At 43.7% G+C, this 23,071-nt stretch overlaps 1 protein-coding gene across 3 annotated transcripts in view; it reads left to right on the plus strand.

The window, feature by feature from the left end:
* SLC16A12 (solute carrier family 16 member 12) overlaps window positions 1-23,071 on the plus strand; it is an 812,734-nt gene that overhangs the window by 456,079 nt on the left and 333,584 nt on the right. For all 3 annotated transcript variants that reach the window (XM_086921988.1, XM_086921986.1, XM_086921987.1), the window contains exon 3: window positions 13,874-13,938. The gene's annotated coding sequence lies outside the window, so the exon portion shown is untranslated. The remainder of the gene's footprint in view (window positions 1-13,873; window positions 13,939-23,071) is intronic.

Genomic DNA, 23,071 nt, shown 5'->3' on the forward strand with positions numbered 1-23,071 from the left:
ACTCCATGCTATTCCACGCTACATTATTGTACTTTACACCTCCACTGTCCTCCAGTCAATGCTATTCCACTGTACACCACTCCACTCTACACTATTACACCTTACACAATTTCAATTGTTGTCACTCCTCTGAATGGTATTCCACTCTACCCTACTCCATTCTACACTATTCCATTGGATGTCACTCCACTGTCTGCTGTTACACTGTACCCGACTCCTCTGTACACCACTTTAGTCTACAGCACTCCACTGTATACCACTCCACTGTACACTTCTACACTATACGCTAATACACTCTACACGTCTTCACTGTACAACACTCCACTCCACCCCACTCCACTGTACACCACTCTATTTTATGCTACTCCACTGTACACCACTCCAATGTATGTTAATCCACTATATGCTATTCCATACTCTGCCACTCCACTCTATGCTGTGCCACTGTATTATTAACGCAACAGTGGTCCCGTACAAGCATTAATATTTAATCATTAAGTATAGACGAAGTTGTTACTATATTGCAAATGACATACCCAGCTGGGCAGAGGTCTTGGTATTTACTTTTCAGTCAATGTAAAACATAATTCACACACAATATACAAGACAGGTCACAAACCTGCACCCACTTTATATCACAGACAAAAGGGAAACAATTAAAAGGAAACAAACAAAAGGGCTTATCGGCAAAAGCTTAGCGTCCTGTAAACTTGTTAATCGCACAGTTTAGATTATGAAACAGAACAATATTGACACCTTCACACTTTTAGTGGGCATATAAGTAATTCCATGTGTATAAGGTGCACATAGTTGTCGACGGCGTTTTGATCCGTTTACCACATTGTACGGATCTCAGCAGGACATGTAATGTATGCCTAATAGTAAAAAAGGCTCAGTTACCATTGTGCAAGCCAGCGAGATCGAGGCTTGGTGGTACGCCGGTTTAAGGAGTATTCGAATAATTAACTGTAGAGACAAGGTGGTGTCAGTCAGATAAAGGAGTGCTTTGGTGAGACCGGAGCATGGAGTGGGCGCTGGAGAGCCGTGAGCTAAATGCCAGCTAGGGAAGGTCAAATGCCGGCACCCGCGATTGAGCAGCACCGAGATTACTCACTATCGGTCACTATCGGTCATTGAACCGGGTAACCCGGACGTCCTTCTTCCTTCTTATGACTGTGGTTCATTTGACCATCCCTAGCTGGCATTTGCTCCTTGAACCGGCATACCACCAAGCCTCGTTCTCGCTGGCTTGCACAATGGCAAATGAGGCTGTCCACTGTATAACTGTCTGCTACAGTCCACTGTACTACTCTCTGCTACAGTCTACGATACTTGACTCCACTCTGAGACACCATGCCTCTACACTATCTAACATTTTACTACACTATACAATACACTACTCCACTCTAGTCTGCTTCCCTCTAATCAGCTCTACAATACTTAACGCTACAACCATAGACTTTAAAACATTTTCCTCCACTGTACTCTACGACAGTCCACATTAAAACCTCCACTCGACGAAACTGGACTCTACGATTTGAAACACATTTTTATTAAATTATAAAACATTGAAATTCAATCACAAAACAAAAATGTAAAGCTTAGTTATAGTTAGGAAAATGTTGTTTTCTTATACAAACTAAACTTAACAGAAACTTTAACAATTCTAAAGTTAAAGCTTTCATTTATGATTTTTCCACCACCTTCAAATTAATATAAGTAGCACACCATGTTACAGGCTCTTTGCAGTTCAGCAACCAGACTACACTAACTATAACTCGCCACTCTACCATGCACTGTGTTCTCTCTAATAATGACACCCCATTGTACTACACTATACTAGATTCTTCGACACACTTCTGAATGGCACTGCACTCTATAACACTGAACTGTACGACACTCTACTCCATTTAATTCCAATCTATGCCAGTAAACTCTACAACCCTCGCCTCGGTACATGCTACATTAATGTAAACTGCTCATTTGCGACATCGAAACTGCAGCAGAAACACACATAAGTACACTTCCTGGCCAGGCAGGAACTGAACAACGCCCAGGTCCCCGGAACAATTATTCACACCCGTATGCTGGCTTGACGTACATAAGCCCAGCCCACTTTAGGTTCATATAAATAGGATAACGACAATGCCACATGTCCCAGCTCTTCCACACTGCCTAAGGTGATATGGCCGCATCCACCTTGCATATCACAATGCGCAATAAAAAAAGGGCTCCATAAGGTGTACACCATCATGGCAATTAACACTGGACATCAATTGTGAACCCTACTGGATGTCGTGTTTCGAAAGGGATCCATGAGGTGTACACCATCCTGCAGTCAACACTACATCTGAATTGTGAACACTGATGTCTGTCGTGTTTGGACACACAGCAATGACAGAAGGTGAGCAGTGGGGCCTGGGTGCACGAGGGCTGCAATTGAGCACGTGCTGTGGGAGGGGTGAGGTGCATCAGCCTGGGTGAGCAGGTGCGAACAAGCGATATTGCCCTCCTTAATGATGAGATCTCTGACCTCATTCAGTCACATGTCTGTCTCATTTTAAGGACCTGCTGCACCGTACTGTAGGCCTGAGCCCTCGGGCAGTGCTGCCCTACAGACACGTGTTGAGCGCAGTACTGCAGGAGGGGTGGGTTGCATCAGCTTGGCTGCGTAGGTGCGAACAAGCAATGTTGCTGTGCGTAATGATGTAATCTCTGACCTCATTCAGTCACATCTCTGTCTCATTTTAAGGACCTGCTGGACCGTACAGTTGGCCTGAGCCAGCGGGCAGCACTGCCCTACAGACACATGGCGTTGCCTTTTAGGGCACTGTAGTGAATTGATTACTAAGTGAACATGCACACAGGTTTGCACCACTGCATTACACGCACACATTATGCTTCTAGCATGCGCTCTGTTCCTCTGTATGTGAACGTTGGCATAACATATAATTATTTAACCTTGTGTATTCTCATGCACTCCAACTCCTCTTTGAACCACGTTTACCACTAACAGTTGGTAGACTGTGCTTCAAGAAGGAAGAATGCACTCAACTGGTGTTCTCTATTAAGCTTGAAATAAACCTTCATTTACCTCCAGACGTTTCCACTATAATATTTTTTCTCCCTTTTCAGACACTGAATTTGTTGCGCCGAAATGGGCGGAGCGGGTGCTCATCCCGTGATGATGCCCTGGGCGTTCTGATGCCTTCCATCGTGGTATCAAGACGCCGTCCTCTACCGGACACCTGCTGTGCCATCCTACAGAAGCACCCCGGAGTCAGAGCTTGCACCGGGACGTCGTTGGACACACCGATGGTGGCAGATGAACAGTGAAGCCTCGGTGCGCAGGAGCTACAATTGAGCACAGTGCGGGAGAAGGAGCTAGGGTGCAGCAACCTGGGTGAACAGGTGCCAACAAGCGATCTTTGCCATGCGTAATGATATGATCTCACTCACATGTCTGTATCATTTTAAGGACCTCCTGGACCGTACTGTAGGCCTGTGCCAGCGGGCAGCGCAACCCTACAGACACGTGTTGAGCGACTGCTGCGTTAGGTGTGGGGTGCATCAGCCTGGGTGCGCAGGTGCAAACAAGGGATGTTGCCCTCCTTAATGATGTGATCTCAGACCTCATTTAGTCACATCTCTGTCTCATTTTAAGGACCTGCTGGATCGTACTGTACGCCTGAGCCATGCTTCTAGCATGCGCTCTGTTTCTTTGTATGTGAACGTTGGCATAACATATCATTATTTAACCTTGTGTATTCTCGTGCACTCCAACTCCTCTTTGAACCACGATTACCAATAACAGTTGGTAGATCGTGCTTCAAGAAGGAAGGATGCACTCAACTGGTGTTCTCTATTAAGCTTGAAATAAACCTTCATTTACCTTCAGATGTTTCCACCATTATATTTTTTCTCCATTTTCATACATTGAATTTGTTGCGCCGAAATGGACGGAGAGGGTGCTCATACCGTGATGATGCCCTGGGCATTCTGACGCCTTCCATCGTGGTATCAAGACACCGTCCCCGACCGGAGACCTGCTGTGCCACCCTATAGAGGCACCCCCGAGTCGGAGCTTGCACCGCTACATCGTTGGACACACCATGGTGGCAGGTGAGAAGTGATGCCTTGCTGCGCAGGAACTACAATTGAACAAGGTGTGGGGGAAGGGGCTGGGGTGCAGCAGCCTGGGTGCACAGGGTACAGGCAAACAATGTTCCCGTAGCTAATAATGTAATCTCTGGCCTCATTCATACCTTTTTCATTTTAAGGACTTGCTGGACCGCACTCTTTATCACGGACCCCAGCGTCATAGACACACGGGTGACGGGAGGTAAACAGTGAGGGCTGGGTGCAGTAGACCGACGCTTTGTCTCCTCTTCCCTCAGTTGTTTTGACTCTCCCTCCCCTTCTCCCTTCCAACCACTTCCTCTCTGTCCCATTCTCACTATCTTCCTTTCATTCTGACTACCTTTATTTTTCTCTTGGACATAGCACACATACTTATGTTTCATTTTTGTTTTGCAGGTTTTGTCCGCTGCTTCCAGAGGAGTCCCAGCCACTTATTTCATGTTACCCTGTTGTTTCTTCCAATACATTTGTGTTTCCATTTATTTGTGTTGTTTTAATAAAGGTTATTTTTTTACCATAAATAAGTGAGTGTACACGTCTTCTTTTTCTGAAAACAGTTGTCTGTAGTTTATTGTGAAAATTGTCTGTTTATAGGAGGCTTTGAGGGAAAATATTTGTAAATTTGTGGTGCACCTGCCAAATATAAACCAACAGATTATTACATAAATAAAGTCTTCGGAATTCACAACTGCAAGGGTTCTATATGTTTATCACTTTATTACAACACCATGAGTACTGCCCATTTGATTACAAACCAATAAAGCATTGCCTAGGACCACCGAGGCTTCAAGGACTGGCGAGGCCCACCCAGCGTATTTAAGTATAGCCCTGGAGGGTGGCAATCCCCGGACTTCAGTTGGCCTCGAAGCCCCCTGAACAATTAGTAAACAATACCCGAGGAGGTGGCGATCCCCTAGGCTGCGAAACGTCTCTGTGCCCTCCCGTGCCAAATTTACATGTGAGATTAAGGTCCCCAGTCCTGCACAGACCCCCCAATATAATAATAGGATTGGCCCCGGAACATTACTCACCAGGGGGCTCATTTAAAGGAACAGGTGAGACCCTGCTTCATTTTTTTCTCTCCATTTTTACCATCCGGATCCGCTTTATTGAAGCGATAAGAGGTTTTCCTCTTCTCCCTTCAACGAGCCAAACAAGGATTTGCTATCACATGGTGGAAGCCATGCTCCCGCCCTGTAATAGCAAACATAAATGTCCCACGGATGCATACCCGGGGACATTGTATGAGCTGCGTCTGTTTAGCAGTGGATTGCGGGTGCGCGATATATAGTTAGCGCATCTAACTATATATGCGAATTTCAATGGTTTTATGCGAGTAAAATAAGGTTTTGTAAATGCAAATCCCTAACTATATATGGCCTAAAACCTATGGTTTTTTCTGTGAATTTCAATGGTTTTTTAATACCAAATATCAAATGCTGTCAAATGTCAAGTACATGATAGGTAAAAACATTTTCGTGTTTATGCACGCTGATGTGCTTTGAACGCTGCCCCCCCCCCTCTTTTCTCTTAGCAGTACTCTCTCTTTGCAGATAGTGAAGGGTAGTTAACGCAGGCCTTTGCCCCCGTTGTAATCCGTCGTGCCTGCTTCTCTCTCTATTTGATTGATTGCTATCCAAGCATTTACTGTTTTAGAATTGGTTCTCTTTGGTTCATTCTGTATTTACAAACAAGCAATGAGTCGCAATACTCTGTTTAGTCTTTGCAGATAGTGAAAAATAGTTTAAAAAAACAAAAGGAATCAAGCAAAATCAGTAGGCCACTAATGGGATCTGTTTTTGACCTCGCTAAAATAGAAACATTAAGAACAACCCCTCATGAGAAATACGAAACTAGTAAGATGAACTTAGCTCCACACCATGATGGCTGCAAGACAGCTCGACTCCGCCGCCCACCCCACCCCACCCAAAATAACGACAAACCCTATGCAAATATTATAAATATATACAACACACCAGCAAAGTAACAGGGTAAAATGTTTTATTAAATAACTATATACATGACAGCCTGCTGCAACATCGATCCAAATGCCTTTTGGTGACTCTTCCATTGTGAACATTGTCCCACAATCCGTTTGACCTGAAACGATTACACAAATAAAACCTTTGTGAGTTTTAAATTTCCGGAGAAGTATAATTCACCAATAGTTTTCTCTGTAGATCTTTTTCCATTAACAATCCCAGTTCCATCACCCGCCCAGGATATCACTATTGTTAGTTGTCATTGTTGCTTCTGTTTTAATAAAAATGTTTTAAGGTGTTTACTGTTTTTGTTGCGATGTATATATTTATAAGTTATTAAAGTGTTATAATCCTACTATTTTTTTTATCGATTATTGCTGTTTGAGATATTCCCTGTCTACAAACAAAGAAGAATAGAAATATTCTGTCTCCCTTTGCATATAGTGAAGGATAGGTAATGTGGACTTTTGTCCCCCGTTGTAATCCGTCATGCCTGATTGATTGATTGGCTGGACATTTATTGTTCAAGGAATAGTTCTTTCGAGGTACTCTCTGTTTGCAAATAACGTGGAATAGAAATATTCTGTCTAGTCTTTGCAAGTAGTGAAGGGTGGGTAATGCGGACCTTTGTCCCCCGTTGTAATCTGTCACTCCCCACTGATTGAGAAACTACTTCCACCCGGACCATTTATTAGAGGTGCATCATCTGACTCAACCGGAGAGAACCCCTAATAAAGAAGACATATGTAAAATACGAAGTAATCCCTGTATCCTGTTAAACAGAAACTTTAGCATGAAACACACTTGAAAAGGAAAGGAAAGAAATCGAACAAAATCAGTAGGCCTCTGATGAGTTTTTGACTTCGCTAGAAATAAGAAACATGAAAGTGGTGAAAGAAGCCAAGCTTGACGTTACGGCAGCCACAAGGTAGCTAGGCTCCGCCAGCCCCCCACTGCTCCAAGCATGTCTGTCCCACCGCCCGCCACGCCCAATAACGGTAACATGAAATAAATACAAATCAGCAGATACCTACCCCCATTCCGGAAACTCCCGAAGTGCAACAGGTTCGCGGCTACGCCCATCCGGAAGACGAGGCCTTCGGCACGTGTAGGGCGAGTCCTGCTGGCAGCCGTCGGCCGGGGAGGTCATCCCGTAAGGTTGGCCAGGAGAGGAGCCGAGGCCGACGGGATTCTTCTTCTTTCTTAGATAATGACTGCGACAACGGGGGGGATGTCTTGCACATGCCACCGACCCCCCCCTCATATCTCCTGGTCTGGCCCCGGCTTGATATGAGCTCCCCATTCGGGCCTGAAGCGGCGCCCTGCAGGCCACGGGGGGGGATGTCTTGCCTCTGCCTCCGACCCCCCCCCTCTTATCGCCTGGTCCGGACATCACGGATATCAACGCCAGGTGTCGGCGTGGGGTGCGCTGGGAGGGAGAGGCGGCGCGAACGAGCCTCTCCCACCCCCCCCAGGTGGGGGCCCCTCAGCTGCACCCCCAACGCTCCACTCACCCAACAAAAGGGTTCGTCCACTCTTGCGATACAGCGACGGTCCACTCGCCCAACAAAAGTGTTCGTCCACTCTTGCAATACAGCGACGCTCCACTCGCCCAACAAAAGGGTTCGTCCACTCTTGCGATGCAGCGACGCTCCACTCACCCAACAAAAGGGTTCGTCCACTCTTGCGATGCAGCGACGCTGCACTCACCCAACAAAAGGGTTCCTCCACTCTTGCGATGCTGCGACGCTGCACTCACCCGACAAAAGGTCTCGTCCACTATTGCGAGGCAATGATGCTCCGCTCACCCAGCGGGGGTCTCGTCCACTGTTGCGGTGCAACGGCGCTTCTGAGTTCAACTACAAAATGAGTCCTGCATCCAGAAACGTTCTCCTCAACTTTGAAGATTCTATAAGAGCCACGGGGGCCCCCGACCCCTGATGGGAAATGACTGCCATGATCACCCACGGAACGACCACGACGTAGCCGCGGGACGTCGGCGCGCTCATGCCGGCGCCGGCCTCAGTCTTGAAATCACCAAAATCCTGCAAGACTACGAACTTGATCAGTTCCGGTGGGACACCAGTATGACCCGGTAGGAGAGATTTTTGCCTCCCACCCCTCTTTGACTGATGGTTCATGTCGCCAGTCCCCTCTACTACCCTTCAACGAAAACTTTTGGACTGCCGAAAGAGGTCCCGGTCCAACCACGAGTTGGTGGAGACATTTTGACTATACTTGGACCTTCCAGACCTCACCCAAAATGGCGCCGGTACAAATGAAACTATTGTGCCCCTATTGCTCAGCCTTGATATCATGAGATATGTATGCAGTTTTTAGCACATGAATTGATATGGGATAAGACTGATTATATGTTCGGACAATGAATTGATCCGGGATGGGTATTGATTATACGTTCGAACAATAAATTGACATGGGACTTGTACTGATTACACATTCGGACAATGAATTGATATTAAGTTCTAATGCATCATTGATTACTGTATTTATTGAAGGTTAGAATTGTCGACACTTTTGGTACTTGCTCACAATGAATTATCGATATGATTTTGTCGCACTTGTCGCACTTTTTACTGATTATATGTTCGGACAATGAATTGATCCGGGATGGGTTTTGATTATACGTTCGAACAATGAATTGACATGGGACAGGTACTGATTACACTTTCGGAAAATGAATTGCTATTAAGTTCTAATGCATCATTGATTACTGTATTTATTGAAGTAATACTGATCTCTCCGCATGAAATTAATTTTCCACATGCTACACAAGTCAATCTCATCTGCCCAAAGTTCTTTTGCAGATTTGGGACCATTTCCCTTGCCTCTGACTCACTTATTGCTAAGTCATTGGTGGATGTTTTTGCCGGTCGGGGGTTATCCCCAAAATCTCGAAGTTGTGCTTTAGAATAATTAAGAGGGTGCCACCTCTCCATGTGCTGATGCATGGTATGATTACCATAGCGCTATTTTTTTTCGGTCCCTCTCGAGAGTTTTTTTTTGCAGATGAGGCAGGTAACGAACCTGGCTTTAACTTTCTTTTCATGAGAAGGAAAAGAAAAAAATTGCCAGATAAAATTCACTTTCACATGGGACGTTCTTGGCATTTCTTTTAGTTTTTTAATGTACATGTTCATAAAACGATTACACAAATGAAACATTTGTGAGTTTAAAATTTCCGGAGAAGTATAATTTACCAATAGTTTTCTCTGTAGATGTTTTTCCATTAACAAACCCAGTTCCATCACCCGCCCAGGATATCACAACTGTTCCCCATGTCATAAACCATTGTTGCTTCTGTTTTAATAAAAAATGTTTTAAGGTGTTTACTGTTTTTGTTGCGATGTATATATTTATAAGTTATTAAAGTGTTATTTTCCTTCTACTTTGTTGGAGTGCTATATATTTATAATGTGACACATAATTGTGAAGACTTTGATGTACAAAAAGGCATCCCTGGAATCTTCCGCTTCAGGCTCGGTCCCACACACCCTCACAGTGAGAATCCCCTCTCCAATCACAATACAGGATGGTTATCAGATTGCAGGAACGCGTGTAGTGTGACGGATCTCATCGGGTGGGGGCCTTGATCTACTGTAACTTCTTTGAAGAGGGGTGATTCTTTACAGTTGAGGCCATAAACTACATCTGCAGGGCTAGGTGATAGCCTGGGACGGGCCTGGACAATCGGACACAGAGGAAGAGGAGTGTCAGAGGGTGCAGTAGTGAATAGGGTGAAAGGCAGGAGTCGGGCGGGCACAGGGTGTGATTCTCAGAGAAGAACAGTGCAGATGGGAGGAGGTTTCTAGCCCATACATGAAAAAGAGAGCGGGAGTGACCAGTGCGTGGGGGAGATGCTTGCGAGGGTGCAGACAGTGGGTCTGGTCAAGTTTGGCGCTACCACCTATTATCGCCTCTCTTGATAATAGGTGGCAGCGTCAAAGTGAATGGGTGTTGCGGTGGAACGCCCACCACAACACCCACTGTACGCCCCTTTCACGCTATTTCTAGCGTGAAAGGGGCCCTATTACCAAGGCAGCGTTAAGCCACTTAACGTGGCTTTTAGACACGCTATGTGGTTTAACGCTGCCTAGGTAATAGGTCGCTGACCCTTTCGCTGCCACAACGTCACAAAAAGTGACGTTTTAGTGGCGATAGGGTCAGCGACCTATTACCTAGGCAGCGTTAAACCACATAACGTGTCTAAAAGCCACGTTAAGTGGCTTAACGCTGCCTTGGTAATAGGGCCCCTTTCACGCTAGAAATAGCGTGAAAGGGGCGTACAGTGGGTGTTGTGGGCGACACTTTTGTCGAGCACAGCAGCCATTTTAGAATGGCTGCTGTGCTCGACAAAAGTGTGGCATTGCAAAAAAGGCAAGATGGCGCAGACAATGTTTATCAATAATGATTTATTTATAACAAATAAAATATTTACTCGCAGTGACAAAATGGCGGTCAACACTTCCTGATTTCCATCGAATCGAACGTTAACAGACGTCACGCAGCAAAAAAAATAAAACGCTCACGCACAGCCGCTGGAAGACATGTATCAACATATATGAGCCTCCTCAGCCACCCTAAAAAACATAAGGGATCAGGATACGTCTCCCGTACCCCCTTATACCCTGTAATTTAATTAAACCGAAACACAAAATGGCGAATTCCCGTTTCGCTACCAGTTTGCGGCCCGGTTCGTGATCCGGGAAGCGCTTCTACCATGAAAAATCACATTTTTTTTATTTTCCCCACGGGACCCTTTAATAACCCCAACATCATTCCTAGGGGGTCAAGAGGGGTCTACCTTGCCCCCTTTCATTAAATTCCCCCTTCGTTTTTCACCTCTTCTTGTCTCTCGATCCTACCGAGAGACAAGATGGCGGCCGCACCGGATTGTTTAGAATGTTGACAGACACCGGAGAGCCAATCAGCATCGCTTCGCAAAGCTACGTGACGCGAAAAGTACGCGATCTGGAGCGCTATCTGGGACGCTGTCATAGATATATACATTTTTTAAAACGTTAATTTCTCAAAATCCACTGGAGCACATATATTGAGACCCAGCAAAGGCACATCGGGCTAACAGTCCCTACAATTTTGCCAAGTTTCGTGCAAATCCATTCAGCCGTTCGAGCTAAAAGTGAGGCCAAACGCCCTATGGAAATTAACATGGGAAAAACGCGTTTTGGGACCCCCCTTTTTTCTCTGCCCCCCCTTGACGAAACCCCCCCAAATTTTCAAGGGCTGCTCAGAAACAAAATGTGCCATTTTCCTGAAAATTCCAGCCGATTCCGTCCACAAACGCCAAAGTTATTAGACATAGAATTTTCAAAAGTTCCATAGAGAATTAATCCTAACTATATATACCTACTGGCTATCGCCAGTAGGTAATATATAGTTATATATATCCCAGTAATCCAGTAATCCATCCACCTCTGAGGAGAAAGTGGCACGTACACATGATTGGCATGTATGAGGCTAATGTAAATGTAAATGTATTTGAGCTTATATAGCGCACAGCTACCCACAAAGGGTTTCCCGGCGCTTGCTTAGGGAGCCCGTCCTGGTATTCCCCTGTGAGATAACCCCGGCAGGGTATCCACAAGGTGAAAGCCAGGCATCCCACCGCGAGGGGCCGTTGTGGAGATTAAGCAAGCTATTGCCCAGAGTCGCAGAGTGTGAACCCGTGAGTCGAGAAGGCACCGGAGCGAGAATTATCGAGTCCATGGAATTTTTGAGCCCAAGACCCGCCGAGGCGGGGAATTGAACCCTGGTCCAGGGCCGATCTCAGCTTCCAGGTCTGCCGCCTCTAACCCCTGAGCCACACTTCTCCACGAGGCTAGTTTATTATATTTAGGTTTCCCTCGACCCCGCAGTAAAAGAGAAACGCGTTTCGCCTGAGCAGCAGGCTTTATCAATATATATATTACACACACACATAGATGGGTTTTGAGTCAGCCCTCTTGAACCATTGGTTTGCTCTACTCTCACTCACATTTTATTTCCCTCCGCCACAACATACAGCATTGGCTCTCCTGCACTGTTAGTGGCATCATCATGCATGTGTCTGTTTACAAACTGACATGCCTGTACTGAACTACCAAATGGTATTGACAAAGCCAGTATGTCTGAAAAGCAAGACCTTTTGGCTTTTCCCATGCTTGCTTCCATTGGTGGTAAAATAAAAGTACTAATGGACATAGGATGCCACACTTGCCAAAAGTCAAAATTATCAATTGGAAAGAAAAACCTCTGTTAAATTACTGCTGGAATATTGTGGAAATAACGCAAGTGGTTACTTTACAACCAATGGAAAATCCATTGGCTAAAGATTTTTCTTTGCAAAAAATAATGCCTTAATAATTGTAGCATTTATCACCAAAAATAGGATCAGCTTAGAGCTGGTCTTAAATAGCGCCAACAATTTAACCTGTCATTAGAGATTGGTGTGTTAGCTAGTTATCTTCACTATATTCTCAGTTAACAAATGGAGAGCAGTTTTAACCATTGTTTTTTTTATTTCAATCCATACATTTGATTCTAGCTGTTGTTATTTTCACTGTCCGAGTAAGGACTATCTGGCATTAGTTTACATTTACAGTGGTAATTAGCACAGGCGATATTGATCGCTAGCAAAGTGTAATATGACCAATGTTAATATGAAATTATGTTATTATAGGCATTTTTAGCTAGCTGGCTGGTATTCTTGGAAGACAGGAAATTTATCACTGGTTGGGGCATATTACTAAGCCCCTATCGCCACTAAAACGTCACTTTTTGTGACGTTGTGGCAGCGAAAGGGTCAGCGACCTATTACCTAGGCAGCGTTAAACCACATAACGTGTCTAAAAGCCACGTTAAGTGGCTTAACGCTGCCTTGGTAATAGGGCCCCTTTCACGCTAGAAATAGCGTGAAAGGGGCGTACAGTGGGTGTTGTGGTGGGCGTTCCACCGCAACACCCATTCACTTTGACGCTGCCACCTATTATCAAGAGAGGCGATAATAGGTGGTAGCGCCAAACTTAGGACCAGGAAAATCCTGGTCTTACGGTGGCGAAATGAGAGAAATGCTTCATTTCTCCTTTTTTTTGTTTTTTACATGTGTGCTGCCTTGTGCAGCACACATGGAAAAAGCAAAATGCCAAGGTTTGTTTATGAACAGGAAGGTGCCCCTTCCTGTACGTAAACAAAACTTTAATTAAAATGCCATTTTGTAACTTACATGTGTGCTGCATGAAGCAGAACACACATATGGTACAGCGTTGTGCTTCCGAAGTGGAGATGAGAGGCATTGAGCCAAGGAGGCTAGCACCTCTCACCACCACTTCCTAGATAATATGCCCGTAGTGTTTTTTTCAGACTATCATATCATTTGTCGTCTCTTGATTATGCTTTCAGGTGTTTTGACGTTTTGGTGTTTAATACTTGTCCTTTAATTGATCGATAACCAAATTACTTTTGAAACAACTGCAGACATGTTTAGAACACAATTGATAGTATTTTATACTTCTTAAATGTGTCCTTTCATTTTTGTCGTGATTTTTACATGTACATGCTTATTACTATGAATTATGTAATTTATTTTTTCGAACTCTATAAAAATAAAGAAAGTCAAAAAGAGTTTATATAAAGTTGAACGCATGATGCAGTGATGAATTGATCACTCTCAATACGTACTACTAATATACAATATATTGGTACAATTATTTACAAAAGTATGTTTTTCTTTATAGGCAGTAATTTGACAAATCAAAGAGCATCCATGGAAGGATATACTCCTGCTCTGAAGCAAAGAATGGTGAGTAGTAACTAGTTAAGCTTATAAAAAATGCAATCCACTGCATATATTTCTATAATTTAAAAACATATGAAACTGGAAAAGCGACTTATTTCCTCCTCATCTGACATCCTCGTCACAGTACTGACATATTGACACCAGACTGATCATCAGATTCCCAATGACTTTATTTATTTGTTTTAAGTTGGAAAAATTCTATACCCGTCTTTTTTCACTGAACCTGAAAATATCGTTTCGATTTGATTGATTGAGTAAAACTAAAGCAGCACAACTACTGAGGAAGTAGTTACTTGATTTAAAAAGGCAAAAATGGAATATTCCCTCAAAACTCTGAGTCGACCACATGAGATGGCCACACTCCCTATCTTGCTTTATGGAGCTTTCATCTGGTTTCCATACGTTAGCATTGGCAACTTACTTGAGATTATTAAAAAACCTATTTGGAACCACCTTTTGAAAGTAAGAGGACCAGTGTTGTTAGAATAAACAAGACTTCTTCACCTCTAGCTTAGTTCTAGGAGTTCAACTTGTCAATGAAGGAATTGGAGATCATCAGGTCACGGATTCGAACATCAGCAAGGCTGACTTATCCTTCAAAGGTCGGTAGATTGAGTACTAATAATTTGGGTATTATTAATGCTTGCTAATTGGAGTACTTAGAGGCAAGCAGAAGTAGGGTTCGAAGGGCTTTGCAAAAAGTTATTTATATTGTTTTTTCGATTTAGTTATTTTGTCACTTTTTTACCCTGTCATGAAGACCTCTCCATTTAAAAACATAAATAATTAATAGGGAATTGTGTAAAGGAATGAAGGTTCTGTGACATATTCATTTTGGATTGCAGGGTTAGCATTTTAAGGATGATTGGTTTTGAATCATTAACTATAGCAGTGGCCCAATTAACTTGCTTGTCGAGCAGATGTTATACTTTTATATCTAATACTGTAGTGCCTCCTGTGAATCACATGCTGTTGTACAGTATGATGAGGCAAGATACCGTTAAACAAGAAGAGAATGTATGATTCTAAGTTTAGTTACCAATACTCGAGGACAAAGGAGAATGACCTTGGATTCCAAGAAATGCCATAAGTTATTTCCGTGAATGTGAATTTGAGATAACTCCACATTTCATGCTTGCATGTGTGCATTTATCTCGACTTTGTGAACAGTTTGTATTCCTCGTGTGACAAAATTGTCCATGATGGCAAGACAAGAATAAAGATGTTGAAAGAGGAGTGAGTCCTCATCTGCATGACCCTTTTATTGAGCGAATGAGGGAAACCCTGCTTATCATATAGCACCTCTTCCTATTACTGAGCATGCATTGAGACCATGCATGCCCTTGAGTGGTTGAGATTGTTTTGAAGGCAGCCTACATTATTTGAAGCCTTTAAGAAGGGTCAACAAGTTCTCGTTCGTGCATGAAACTGGTTAAAGGTAGGTCAGACGCACCGGCGGCTCGCCCTGGGAGTGCTGCCGGGTGGTGAGGCGGGGAGGGGCAGGGTGGGGGGTAGTGGAGTCTGACATACGACGGACAGGAGTAAGGTAAGTAATAAAATAGATAAAACAATTTACCTTACGAGTGCCGCATTGCCAACTCGGCCCTTCCCCTACCCAGCTGCCCGCAGCACTCCCACGGCGTGCCGCAACTGGTCAGACAGGCCCAGTAACCATTGTTGCGCAATTTGACCCATAACTAGTTCATCTGGCCTCAAGAGAAACCCTATGTGTGCAACTAGAGGGGCTTGCATCCTAGTTCTGGAGTCATTTTGGATGGTTGTACCCGAGCAGCACTGCCGGACTGGGTATAGAAACTAACCCTGCTTGACTGGGTGAGTAACTCCGGTCTGGGAAGGGGGGGAGGGTAGGTTGGGACGTTCAGGTTATAGTGTCGCCGCTGCCACTTTTGTTACGGGGGTAATATTGCAGCGCTGCTGCAAAACCAGCCCTTAGTAATAAAACTGGCCATCACAATTCAAAAACAGGCCCCCATCCTTTCTGCCCACTGGTAACACATCAGGTGGGCCATGTCGAGCTGATTTAGCATTCCTGTGAATAGCAGCAATTATGGAAGCTATTGGTCAGGCATGAGGACAGGCACAATATCACATGGGGAATATTATGTGGCATCCTTTGAAACAAGAACATGATGGCACCAAATAATGGCAAGACGCGTCCATCAAAAACCAACCTTGTTTGAATTCGTATAGGAGGATGTGCAGAAGAATGGCGAGCCAAATGCACAGAAGCAAGAAAGAAACACTGTTCTCTGTGCCCTATTGAAAGGAGGAGGGGGATAGTGGACATTGTGTAGCAATATGCAATCAATCTTCCTCCCACTCAGATGGGACTGGTGGAACTTTCTGGATTTTCTGGACGAGAAGCTTGACTCTGATTTGGAGTTCTGCATTTGAACTACTAACAGTTCAGTTTGTTGGGGTAACTCGGGAAATTTCTGACTGGTATCTTGGAGTCTGCTCGGTTCTCCATCAAAGCATGGCATGCTCAAGGCAGCTTCCTCACAAAATAAATGTGTTCGGTTTTTCTTGAAAGTAGTTAACAACTTGTGTTGTAGGTTTGGTGCTGAAGAGCAAATTAGAAATTGTAAGATTATTGTTGAGTAAGAAGTGTTCTGGCGATGATCTGATGGTCCAAACATTGTGGCACTTTCAGGGAAGGGTCATCTTGGCTTGTCAATGTCTCTACGAAAACAGTCTTCACATATTCCCTGTGCACACATCACAGGAATCATGAGATCATTATATTCATAGGTTATCTTGAGACCCGTAATTTAAAGAAGAGTTTTACTTAATCGCTGCTCGGAAAAGTGTCACAATTAGGGTATCATCAAGTACTGTACCTAGACCTTTTTTAAGCACATTTTACACACATCATCTGCGTGGGCCGCCTATGGTTTACATATGTTTTAACATTTTAATTATTTAGGTATATTCAATCACCTTTATCTTTTTTTTATTTTCTTCAAGAGGAATGAAAACGAAATCCAATGTCTTACTTTTTCAAATAAAGATTGTTCTACAAATGTCAGCCAGCTCCCATTTACCTAAACCACAGTGGGCTCTTTCACCTTCCCTCTCCTGACCTAGGCGCTTATGACGATTATCAGCTCCTGGCCGCACCAGAAGCTCACGTGGTGTGTTGACTCTTACTTTTCATTATGTGTCTGTGAAGTTTCCAAAATGAAGGTGATCCAATGAAGAGACCTAGAGGTGAAGTTTGAAGTTGACGATGTTTATTCAGACAATGGGGCAAGACACAGGAGTGCATCTGTATCCAACAAAGCATAAAATGTAAATCTAAGGGAAAGGTTCACAGTTGGGATGATTCATTAAGAGACAGCAACAGGAGCGATGCACTTTCAAACATAAACTTGTTTGAGAGTGCGCACGCTAAGAATATACAGCATGAGAATACAAAATGAAGAATGCATGACAACTTAAATATACATAAAGGAAGTGTTAAACTATGAAAACAATGTCAACATATCTTAAAGCAGCTGTTTACAGTGTCGCCTGCAGCATACTATAGCAAGCAGCAATTCAGCCTTCATTCTTGCAATTCTTGTGTGACAGTTTCTTCAGACCTTCAATAAACCTAACAAACTCGTTCAGCAAGCTGGTTATGTAGCGCTATCAACACTTTACTCAACTTATTACGCTAGACTTCCTTAAGCACAGAGATGTTGGGTTAAATCTTCTTTTGCAAACATTTTGCACAAAGTGCCTTAGATGATGCTTTCTACCGCCCTTAATGTTTAAATTATGAAGCACCCTAGGAGAGAGTGCCTTTTGCACGGCAAGTACGGAGACACATCAGTAGGTATTCTATCAACGCAAGGAACCTGAGCAGACACAAAATTAAGAGCCCCAGGTACTTTATGATTGCAATATATGGAAGATCATGAGACATCTATTCCGTCGAGACAATGAATTCCTTTAAGACATTTATAGTTTTAGTAGACGCACCAGTTTTAGTTTGTATGCTACTATGATTGTTTTATCTTGTATTTTATTGCATGGATATATTTTTATGATGATGTTTTTTTTTGATTAAAACAATGAACTACTACTACTATTACTACTACTAATATGGCTACTACTGCAGTAACGCTATCACCAATCCATATGTATCTTTAAAAAAAGGGAATTCACGTTGTTATGCTCACAGCCGGTTCTAGGATTTGTAGGGCCCTGTGCAGCAAGGGAAAGTGGAAGCCCCTTCTAATTTGCATAGACTTGACCCATTCAGGGCTGTCTGCATGGATGCCCCTGCTCCTGAGGTTGCAGCCCCTCCCTCTCAGCCACTTTCAAGCACCTCTCAACAGCTCATCAAGGGCTGAGGCTGTCAGGGTAGCTTATCTTCATACTGCCAAGGAGCTAACAGCAGGGCAATAGCCATCCCACTGTGCCTCTGCTTGGGTGGGCGGTGAAGGCCTAATTGCAGGACAAACCTGAGTTTGAAACTGTGAATGTGAAAGGGGGGCCCCCTCCCCTCAGGTTCCCCTGCTACACCAAAGCAGTGAGGCCAGGGGAGGGGGCCTCCTAAGTATGTGCATTTGAAAGGTGTCACCTTTCATGCCGTGGTCTGACTGTCGCACTGGTGCGGGCCCCATGGTGGAGAGCTGACAACAGGACCCTGGGCAGCTGCCCACATGCCCATGCCTAGCGCCAGCCCTGGTTATGCTCCCATGTGGGATGCATAACACAATCTTTTTTTCGGAGAGCCTTTTGACAGTTACTGATTTGTAAGAGAACGTACACCTCTACACTTCCCTAGATAGTCTTGTCCGATGTCATCCCACTGACAGTCCTGACATCACGAGGGGTGCAAAAGCTCAGAAAAAGTGTATATGTCAAGCAGCCAGATGAACACAACTAATCTGAGTGCCATTGTGCATGCTCCTCTTCCATTTGTGTTCCAAGTTAAAGCGATATTTTTGTTTACCCTCTGGGACGGATTTACCGCTTTTTCCTCTTCATAATCCATGTTATGCTTTTGTAATTCCATTTCAATTAGTGAAGATTACGGAGAGCCCTGAACTACCTATTAGTTTTGGTGTTGACTACTAACAGTTTTCATTTGTGCTCACAGCACTACGTTCCGAGATCCTCTTGCCTTCCTAGGGCAGTCATAGCACTTTTAGGAGGTGATGGAAATGGCCCTGTTTGCATGGTTACCCCAAACTTTTTGCATTTCTTCTCCTCCATCGCGGTCGGCTTGAACCTTGGCTTTGCCCCATTCCAGCACAACCTAAAGTAATCCTTTTTAGTGCTACTTGTTACTAAATACTTTACTGCATTTATTCCTTTAAAATTCAATCTCTTGACCTCTACTAATCAATTGTTCTTATTTTGGTCTTATTTTGTTTATAATATAAAATCTACGTTTATAACAAGTGGGGAGTCTTTTTGTGGTGTATTCATTATGTTACTGCGTGTGTGTGTTTGTTTTGCACAAATACTTTATACATTGCCTCTTTAGATAAGCCTGACTACTCTGCGCCAAGCTACTAGAAGGTGAGCACAGGTTATCTTTTAGTGTGTATCTCACTTACTCTGACTAGAGTGGTGGTTCCTGCCTGGCCTAGGTGCATACCTCAGCCAACCAGGACCCCCCATTTCTAACAGTAGGTGACAGGACCGTATGGCGAGCTGCACTGCTTATAATTACATTTCTCCCAGTCCCAATGACGCCAGCCCATAACGTTTCTTCATGACGAGCATATGTTCCTAGCCTATGTAAAGAAATATATATTAAATGATGATGCAATTGCTCACCTCTTCACTCTAGTGATAATTCCCGTTAAAACTAAATCTACTTCTCCTTTGTGTAAACATAGAGCTGTGCTCTGTGGGTCAATTAATGCAAGGCTAGCTATTTGACTTTCACCAAATATTCATGCCATATTTTAAACCCCAATCTCGATTGTTCATTCATCAATGAGGAATTGCTTCACATGAACAGAACCCAAGTTTTATCTATTTTAGTCTCCATAAATATATTATGAAGCAATTGGAAGGAACTTCTGAAACTAGAGGTGATGAAGTGGATGCCATTATGATGTACTGCCTCTCTGCCTCTATCCCCCTCATTCTAATTTTCGCTGACCACATATGGTAAAGTCTGAAACTCTACCAAACAACTTTATTTGCCTAATAAATGTAGCCATAAAAGTACACATAATAAACTCTATCCTCATCATCAATAAAATACAGACATAGACTTGCCCTTAATATGGATCGGTCTTATTTTGGATGGGCTGGCCCCTATGGCCAAACAGGAGCAAAGCATCATCTGCATAAAGTAAAGCCAGTACAGGGAGTTGTTTACCTGTCGGCATGTCTTTGCCTAAGGAAGATAGATATTCATTAAGGCCACTAATGTATAATGAGTATAAAACAGGTGCCAACACACATCCCAGGTGAACTAGCTCAAAATTTTCGGTGCACTCCACCGCAGATTCGTACCTTACGTCTATCACGTCTGGTTCCAAGTGCATCCCTGCAATGCTGTCTGGTAGCTTAGACCAGTTCAACTGGGTGAAAGTCAAACTCATATCCATGAAGGAGAGATATAACACCCTCTGTTTGGCTAGTGTGTATTTGTTAATAAGCAGTATTTGGTTAAGGATCAGCTGCTGAGTGCCTAAAATCTCCCTGTAGCCATATTTGACAGGTAACCTTATGCTACTGGCCTCACTGCAGGCCAACATCCTCTGCAGGATTATGCAGCCAATAGTTTTCACCACAAAGTCCTTATGGGAGATGGGCTGATAACATTTAGGGTCCTGCCTGTTCCCGTTTATGTATACCAGGACAATAACTGTGGCCCGCCATATAATCAGGAACCTAGAGCTTACAGCCAAATTTCAAGTGTTTGTGATGAGAGATGCAGAGAACTCGGGCCTGGACTTGCACAGCTCCAGTGGGATGTCATCAGGGCCAAGAGCCCTGTTAGAGGTACAATAGGCTATTGCGGTCATGACCACTACATATTCAAATCTGATTTTAAGACAGAATGAAGGATCCTGAGCTTCTTGTTGGAATTCCACATGGGAGCCTAGGCCATATATTGACTTAAAGTGTGCAAGCCATAAATCTGCTTGGATGTTAGTCCCCAGGTCATCTGATAGCTTGCCTAAGGGATCACCTGAGTTGACTATTAATCAAAATCCAACTCTATCTTTGGCTTCGTAGCATTGACTAAATGGTCCATATTTAATTTCTTTTAGCGTGCTTTCTTCATTATTGGCCTGTTTGTATTCAACCCTAAGGATGGTTACAACTACAGTGATCCTAGGGGGTTTTATTAATGGCTGTCCTTAGGTGTCTATAGGCATCCCTGCATGGCCTGTTAAACCACCCAGGTTTAATATCTTTCGTCATTTACTTGGTATTATGTGTAGGTTATGAATATTGTGGCGTAGAGTTACAAAAGTGTCCACTGTATCTGGTCTGTTCAGGGCATCAGTTAATATTCGTTCCATTATTAAACCAAGTTCTGCTTCAGTATGTTACTAAATAAAGGCTCTAAGTCAATGACTCACCACTTGAACCGTAACCCTTTATCTGCTATTGCAATTGGAGCCATACAACTTTGCACTGAGACACAGAGGGCCAGATTGTTAGGATTATGATCACGGTAGCTATTTTCCAGTGTTCTACCAGTAGTTACAAAGGAGTGCAAGGACCGTGAAATAAATATATTGTCGACTAATTCCCAGGCTCCAGCCAATGAAGGTGCAGAGTTGGATCTCCTCTTTCTCTAAAATTTCTATATAGTGACAGCTCAAATTTCCATAAGTCACTATATAGCTTGACCACTCAATCAATCAATCAACCAATCAGGGGCTGGTAAAGCGTAGCAACTCACCCGCAAGGGTCTCAAGGCGCTGGGGGGGAGGAAGGGGCGGCTCTGTTGAGTGCTGGGTCAACCAAAGAGCCAGATCTTGAGGTCCTTCCTGAACTGGAGCAGTGTGGGGACTTGTCGGAGGTAGAGGGGGAGGTCTTTCCAGACCTTGGCTGCGAGGTAGGAGAAGGACATTCCTCCTGTTCTGGTCTTGTAGATGTGTGGAACGGTGGCCAGAGAGAGGTCAGTTGATCGGAGGTGTCTATTGGATGTGTGGAAGGAAAGGCGGTAGTTTAGGTATGCTAGTCCGATATTGTGGATGGCCTTGCCTGCGAGAGCGAGGAGCCTGAAGATTGCTCTTCTTTCGAATTGAAAAAAGCTTTATTCGAGTTATACACTCATAAAAGCACAACATACATTTTAAAATTCATACATTTTAAAATACATTGCAATTAAAATTCATATTTCATACACATAATATACATTTTAAGCAGTTGTGCAAGCTTTAACAAAAAGAATATATAAAATTACTGTAAAATTTTAATTCATATTGGGAGGTAAAGCCTTCCGCCTGATGGACCATGCCCACCCCAAGTATTTTGCTGTTCCCAGCACAATAGGCATTTCGGTGGAGGTACAAATAATTCTCAACCCCTCAACACCGCTGGATACCCCAAGGTTTCTATAAACTGGAGCTAACCATACTCTCCTCGGGTTTGCATAGGCCTCACACAGAAATAAAAAGTGAGCAATGCTTTCGTTGGGGGCACCGCATACCAGGCAACACGAGATGTTAGTACTCCTCCACCTACCCGTCAATGATCTCAAGGGGAGAGAACCTGACCTTAACTGAAAAAATAATTTTCTATCTATCGGGACAGTTATACTGTCCCAATACTGTTCCAGTACAGGTCTCGTTTTAATTTCCATGAATCTACCCCCCATTGTTTCTGTTTGTGTACCCCTCCAGAGCTTGTCTTCTACATAATCCCAATATATGGCCTTGATGATGTTTTTACTTGGGAATACTTCCCCAGACGGATTTTCCCAAAGGTTAGAGAGACCTGAGCGTCTTCAACCATGATATTTTGTGGAATGTATCTGATTTAACTAGGGCTAAAAACCCATCAGCATAGTGTCGGATCTCTGGGGTCATCCAAAGCCGTCTCCAATAAAGGATAGGCCTTAATCGAGCACGGTCACTAACCGATCTCCTCCCTAGGTCAAGGCCAAGCGGTATTAATGGCACACTGTGGGGGAGACCCG

The sequence above is a fragment of the Lissotriton vulgaris genome, chromosome 5 (assembly GCF_964263255.1).
Source record: "Lissotriton vulgaris chromosome 5, aLisVul1.2, whole genome shotgun sequence".
NCBI classification, from domain to species: domain Eukaryota; kingdom Metazoa; phylum Chordata; class Amphibia; order Caudata; family Salamandridae; genus Lissotriton; species Lissotriton vulgaris.